Below are 7,611 nucleotides of genomic sequence, written 5' to 3'. Positions count from 1 at the left end.
CCACAAAAAGAGTTGCTATAAATATTTTTTTACATATGGGTCTTTCTCCCACTTCTATAATCTCTTTGGGATACAACCCTAGAAGTGGTATTGCTGAGTCAAGGGGTATGAAATAATTTTTAGTCCTTTGGGCATAATTCCAGATTGCTCTCCAGAATTGTTGGATCAGTTCACAGCTCCACCAGCAATGAATTAGCATTCCAATTTTTCCACATCCTCTCCAGCATTTTCATTTTCCTGTTTTGTCATCTTAGCCAATCTGCCTGGTAAGATGTGGTACGTCAGAGTTGTTTTGATTTGCATTTCTCTAATCAATAGGGATTTAGAGGATTTTTTCATATGCTTATAAATATTTTAAATTTCTTCCTTTGAAAACTGCCTGTTGATATCCTTTGACCATTTATCAATTGGGGAATAACATGTATTCTTATAGATTTGACTCCATTCTCTGTATCTTTTAGAAATGAGTCCTTTATCAGAGACATAGGTTGTAAAAATTCTTTCCAATTTTCCACTTCCCTCCTAATCTTGGTTACATTGGCTTTGTTTGTACAGAAGCTTTTCAATTTAATGTAATCAAAATGATCAATTTTGCATTTTATAATGCTCTCTGATTCTTGTTTGGTCATAATGTCTTCTACTCTCCACAAATCTGACAGTAAACTATTCCTTGCTTTCCCAGACTGCTTACAGTATCACCCTTTATACCTAGATCATATACCCATTTAGACTTGATTTTTTATGGTGTTAGATAATGGTCTATGCCCAGTTTCTGCCATACTGCATTCCAGTTTTCTCAGCAGTTTTTGTCAAATAGTGAGTTCTTATCCCCAAAACTGGGGTCTTTGGGTTTATCAAACAGTAGATTACTATATTCCTATACATTTCTAATGAAATCCAGTGACAAGAAATAGAAAGAGAAATTCCATTTAAAGTTACTGTAGATATTATAAAATATTTGGGAGTCTACCTGCCAAAACAAACCCAGAACCTATATGAGCACAATTACAAAACATTTTTCATGCAAATAAAGTCAGATCTAAATAACTGGAAAAAAAATCAGTTCCTCATGTCTAGGTTGAGCTACTATAAAAAGATGACAATTTTACCTAAATTAATTTATATATTTAGTGCCATATCAATCAATCTACCAAAAAATTTTATAGAGGTAGAAAAAAAAATAGTAACAAAATTTATCTGGAAGAAAAAAAGATGCAGAATATCCAGGAAATTAATGAAAAAAAAATGCTAGGGAAGGTAGCCTAGCTATACCAGATTTTAATCTGTATTATAAAGCAGCAGTCATCAAAACTACTTGATACTATCTAAGGAACAGAGTAGTGATCAGTGAAATAGATTAAGTACATGAGACACAGCAGTCAATGACTGCAGTAATGTACTGTTTGATAAACCCAAAGACCCCAGCTTCTGGGATAAGAACTCACTCTTTGTCAAAAACTGCTGGGAAAACTTGTAAATAGTATGGAAGAAGTTGTGTATAGATCAATATCTTTTACCATATATCAAAATCAAGTCAAAATGGGTGCACAATCTACGTGTAAAGGCTGATACTGTAAGCAATCGAGGAGAGCAAGGAATAGTTTACCTGTCAAATTTATGGAGAAGGGAAGACATTATGACCATACAAGTGTTAGAGACCATTATGAAATGCAAAATGAATAATTTTGATTGTATTTAATTAAAAAGCTTTTGTACAAAAAAGGAGGGAAGTGGAAAATTGGAAATAATTTTTACACCCAGTGTCTCTGATAAAGGCCTCATTTCTAAAATATACAGAGAATTGAGTCAAATCTATAAGAATACAAGCCATTCCCCAACTGATAAATGGTTAAAGGATATCAACAGGCAGTTTTCAGAGGAATAAATTAAAGATAACTATAAGCATAAGAAAAAATGCTCTAAATCACTATTGATTAGAGAAATGCAAATCAAAACAACTCTGAGCTACCACATTTTACCAGTCAGATTGGATTTTCCTCTACCACTCTTATTTGATTTTTAAAATAATTTTTAACTCTTCATGTATTTTTTTTGGTTGTGTCTAATTCACATATTTCTTTGAAGCTTTGCTTGTGCTGTTTAACTCCATATTCTCCTGAGTTTGGTCTTGATCTTCCATGTCAAGATAGTAAATTTTTATGATCAAGTTCATTTGTGTTTTTCTCACTTTCCACCCTATTTATTAATTTTAATCTGCTTGTGAAATTATGTCTGTTCCTTTTTTGAAGGTGAAGAGGGACACTACCCCAAACTTTAGGAGTTTTTTTTTGCATGGCCTTTTTCAGAGCTAGTTCTGGGGTTATAAAAGTTTTCAATGCTTCCAAGGTCGTATGTTCTTAGGTGAGGAGTAGTCATTACTCTCCTGGTCTATGCTCTGGTTCTAACGTAGGAAGGGATCCTAATCCCTTGGAATTGTAATAAACACTGCTCCTCAGGATTCCTATTCTTTTGGGACTGGAAGTGATATTTCTCTTTAGGGACTTTGATTCCTTGTGACCAAAAGCACTTCTGCTCCTCATGGTCCCTGTTCACTCTTGATCTAAAGTGCTCCTCTGCCCTTGAACTGTGACACAGAAATGGATCTAGGCAATAGAGCTTCCATAGTCTCTTTCTTACCATTTGCCAGGCTCCTTACTGATCCCTGGCTTAATAGGTCATGAATCCCCTGCTTCTTCTGTCACCACCACCTAGTCTCATTACTGCTATTTTCCTCCTTAAGAACTCCTGGCTAGTCTCTATGTCATGTCACAAAGCTCTCTTTCTGACCTCTGAAATTCTCTTGTGCTCTAAGAATGTTAGGCAGAAATGGTCCTAAAAACAGAATAGACAATTTCAATTCCATAAGTTGAAAAACTTCAAAAGCAAAATAAATCCAGTTAGGCTCAGAAACAAAACCTTCTTTTTAACACTTCAAGGAAAAATTATCTGATAAAGATCTCATAGCCAATATATAAAAAGTACCTATAAATATAGAAGGAAACCATTACTTGATAGATGATGATCAAATACATGTGAAGAAGCAGTTCTGAAACGAATAACTGCAATTTATTAATAGCCATATGAACATATTTTTGACATTATTAATGATTAAAAGTATTGTAGTCCCACTTTCCATCTATGAGACTGAAAAAAAGGTGTCAAAAGAAGAAAAAATTCATCATTCTGGAACTGAATGTGATAAGATAGAAACTTAAATGAGCAGTTGTTGAGGTTATTCATTGTTTTCTACCATTCTTAAAAAAATTGAAACTATGCACCCAAAGTCACTAAAATGTATACAACTTTTGATCCAATGACTTAGTGCAAGTGCACATTGGTCCCAGATTCAAGCTTATGATTTGGCAAGATTGAATCAGTGGGGCAAATAATGAATAAAGCAAACCATTTCCCCCAGAAATAAACAAACCTTCACAAAGGTTGCAGATGAACAGATATATAGATTTGGCCGCCCAGGTTACTATCCATGGGGATCCAAGTAAGTCAATAACAAGAGCCTAAAGAGGAATAATTGTGTCTAGTCCAAAGATTCTGATATTTCTTTACTATCTTCTTGGTGCCAATTTATAGTGGATTCACCAAAAAGGAGCCTTAATACACTTTACCTTTGACATTCTTGGGATACATGTGTAAGCAATACCCAGGAACTTTAAATCGTTAAAACTGTCACCCTTAGTCAGTCCCATAAGGTAGCCCAAGGTCTCCATAGTCAGAATTTGTTTTCCCTTTGACTACATATGTTCCTAATGGGTTTTGTTTTTCCTAATTTCTCAATGGATATGAAGGTGAGAGAGGGGGTAGGTAGGAGAGAATTTAAATGTGAAAATAAAATAAAATTGAATTTTAACAAATGTCAAATACCTTACAACAAATACTGCTGAAGAGCCTACCACTACTATTGAGCATGTACTCCCTAAAGGTAAATTATTTACACCCACACATGCACACACATACACACATATGTGTGTATACATGCATATATGTATGTATATGAACACATATACACACAGGAATATTTATAGCAACACATTTTATTTTAGGAAAGAATAGTAAACAAAATAGGTATCAAACTAGGAATAGATTAATATATTTTCTAAATGTATCAAAATTTTGATGTAACAAAAGAAATGATGAAAACTATGGATTCACTTCTAACAATTTGAATTACTACTGAGCCCAAGGGTGCTATACCCTGTCCGACTTCACTAAAAGATCACTCTGCTCTGAACCTATACCTGAGATCTGGATGGTTTCATACTGAAGAGAACTTGGCCTCCTAGAAGGTCAGCCCTACTTTTTTCATACACTTTGACTCACTATAGCCCTGCCCTTGCCATACCCAGGGAAGATTTATTTTAAACTTAGGTTTTCATTCATGTTTAGGGTCTTCCTAAAGTTAGTAATAGAGAGGTACATATTTTACTTGCATGTGTACAGGCATACATAGACAGAGGGCACAGGACCAATTGAATAGGAAGGGATGATGCTTAAAAGGTGAAATTGAGAGGTGAGAGAGGAATGAGAGGGGATGGGGAGAAACAAAATGGGGTAAATTATCTCATATAGAAGAGGCAAGGGATAATTGTTACACAGGAGGGGAAGAACAAGAAGGCAAGAGGAAATGGGTCAGCCTTACTCTCATTGAATTTGGCTTAGGGAGGGAATGACATACACACTAAATAGGGTATCTCACCATACAGGAGAGTAGGGGAGAAGGGGATAGAAGTGGTGATGATGGAGGGGAGGGAAGGTTTGGGGGGAGGGAAGTTAGAAACACACTTTTGAAAAGGGACAGGGTCAAAGCAGAGAAAAGAACAAAGGGGGGAGGGATAGGATGGAGGGAAATAAAGTCAGTCTTTTGCAATATATCCACTATGGAAATGTTTTGCATAGCCACACATTTACAACCTATACTGAATTGCCTATCTTCCCAGTAAGGGTGGGTGATGAGGAAGAAAGGGAAAGAATCTGGAATTCAATTTTTTTAAGCAATTGGGGTTAAGTAACTTGCTCAAGGTTACACAGCCAGTTATTTCTGGGTGTGGTGCTAAGTATATGAGCCCAGATTCAATCCCAGGTCATCCCGACTCTAGGGTCAATGCTCTTACTCACTGAACTACCTGGCCACCCCTAAAAATATGGAACACTTCATGAATTTGCATTTCATCCTTCTGCAGGGGCCATGCTAATCTTCTCTGTATCATTCCAATTTTAGTATATGTGCTGCCAAAGTGACCACCAGAATTCAAAGTTTTAAAATCAAATTAGTTTAAAAATATTATTATTTTTTTTACATGCAATTGAGAAATAATATATACAGGCATTGGGGTATAGAGATCCATCTTGCCCTATTGGAAAGTCAGAGGGGCGATGGGGGAGGATATACAAGAGAGAAGATTGGGGGAGGGAGTATACAGTGAGATCACTGTTTTAGGGCGGGGGTAGGGAAAAGACGGGAAGAAAATTTGTAACTCAAAATCTTGTGGAAGTGAATGATGTAAACTAAAAATAAACATAAAATTTAATTTAAAAATAATTAGGTTGGAGCAAATGGAAGTTAATGACTTTATGAGAAATCAAGATGCTATTAAAAAGATCCAAAGAAATGAAAAAATAGAAGACAATGTGAAATATCTCCTTGACAAAAAATATCTCCTTGACAAAATTACTGACCTGGAAAATAGATCCAGAAGAGATAAATTAAAAAGTATTAAACTACCTGAAAGCCATGATCAAAAAAAGAACCTAGAAATCATACTTCAAGTAATCTTCAAGGATAATTGCCCTGATATTTCAGAACCAAAGAGCAAAATATAAATTGAAAGAATTCACTGATCACCTCTTGAAAAAAATCCCAAAAAGAAAACTCCTAGCAAAATTATAGCCAGGTTCTGGATTTCCCAAACCAAGGAGAAAATTTTACAAGCAGACAATAAGAAACAATTTGAATATTGTGGAAATACAATCAGGATAACACAAGATCTAGCAGCTTCTACCTAAAGGGCTCAAAAGGCTTGGGATATGATATTCAGGAGGTCAAAGGAGCTAGGTTTAAAACCAAGAATCACCTACCCAGCAAAACTGAGTATAATGTTTCTGGGGAAAATATGGTCATTCAATGAAATACAGGACTTTCAAGCATTCTTGATGGAAAAACCAGAGATGAATAGAAAATTTGACATTCAAATACAAGAAGCAAGAGAAGCATGAGAGGGGCAGCTAGGTGGCTCAGTGAGTAAAGTGCTGGCCCTGGAGTCAGGAGGACTTGAGTTTGGATCTGGCCTCAGACACTTAACACACACAAACAACAAACCTAGCCATGTGAGCTTAGGCAAGTTACTTAAAAACCAATTGTCCTCCAAAAAGAAAAAAAAAGGCATGGGAAGGTACACAGGGAAAAGAAATCATAAGGAAATTATTAAATTTGAACTATTCACATGCCTACATGGAAAAATAATAATTGTAACTTATGAAAGTTTTCTCCATATGAGGATAGTTAAAGGGAATATAAATGTATATATATGTATATATATAAACATATATGTATATGTCTATATGGGAGGATTTATGTGTGTATGAACAGATATATGAGTATGTATATATATGTGTACAGGTATACACAGACAGAGGGCACAGGATCAATTGAAAAGGAAGGGATGATATTTAAAAGGTGAAATTGAGAAGTGAGAGAGGAATATAATGAGAGGAGATGGAGAGAGACAGAAAGGGGTAAATTATCTCATATAGGAGAGGCAATGGATAACTGTTACAAAGGAAGGGAAGAACAGGAAAGCAAGAGGGAATGGGTCAACCTTACTCTCACTGAAGGGCATACACACTAAATTGGGTATCTTGCTCTATAGGAGAATGGGGGAGGAGGGGATATGATGGAAGGGAGGGCAGAATTGGGTGAGGGAGGTTAGTTAGAAGCACACACTTTTGAAAAGGGACAGGATTGGGAAGAGTAGAAGCAGGAACTCTGAGTGGCTCGGGCTTCCACCTTCCCCAATCAATGTAAAATGGGGACTCTGAACAAACTTTGGAGTTGCAGAACCCAGGAATTTCACAGCACAGCCCACATGAGCTGAAGGTTTTAGCCCCAGAGCGGGTCTGACCAGCCACCTGCCAGACAGACTCCAGATCAGAAGCAGCTGTGGCCGTTTCCAGAATTATCAACACATAGATGCAAAGGACAAAGTAAGAGGTGAGTGCAGTCTGGACTTTGGGACCCAGTAAGTGGCAATGCATGGGCTTTTGCCCCTGGGGTGAGAAGCTGCTGAGATGCCCAGCACAGGCAGCCAGTGCCACATGGCAGCTTCAGCTCCTAGCCTGCAGAGTGTAGGGAGACCAAGCGACCAGTCTCAGGGGTATTCGCTCTTGCTTTAACCTGCTTGGATCTGGATTGCAGTCTAGGGGGTGTGTGTCCAGATTGCCCGAGTGTGTGGAGACCTCAGAGAGGGCATCCATATAATACCTCCAGCAGCTGAGAAAATCCCAGTGTTTGGGAAGAAAGCTCCCCTGTCTGATGGCAGAGTCCTACTGTGGCCAAAAGCCCAGGGGTCAAGTGACTGAGGGGCAACATGACCAGGCAAA

The 7,611-nt window shown here is 37.2% G+C and overlaps 1 non-coding gene across 1 annotated transcript; it reads right to left on the bottom strand.

Moving 5' to 3' along the window:
- Positions 1-5,150: 5,150 nt before the first annotated feature.
- Positions 5,151-5,257, bottom strand: LOC138158546 (U6 spliceosomal RNA). The gene has a single exon (XR_011167672.1). It is a non-coding gene; the product is annotated as a U6 spliceosomal RNA (small nuclear RNA).
- Between the last annotated feature and the right edge of the window lie 2,354 nt (positions 5,258-7,611).

This window comes from Petaurus breviceps, unplaced genomic scaffold, assembly GCF_028583685.1.
Source record: "Petaurus breviceps papuanus isolate PSGF00001 unplaced genomic scaffold, PetGlider_PUasm1.0 174, whole genome shotgun sequence".
Taxonomy (NCBI): Eukaryota; Metazoa; Chordata; class Mammalia; order Diprotodontia; family Petauridae; genus Petaurus; species Petaurus breviceps.
Note: the sequence above shows the minus strand (reverse complement) of the source record. Positions and strands in the feature narration are given on the sequence as shown.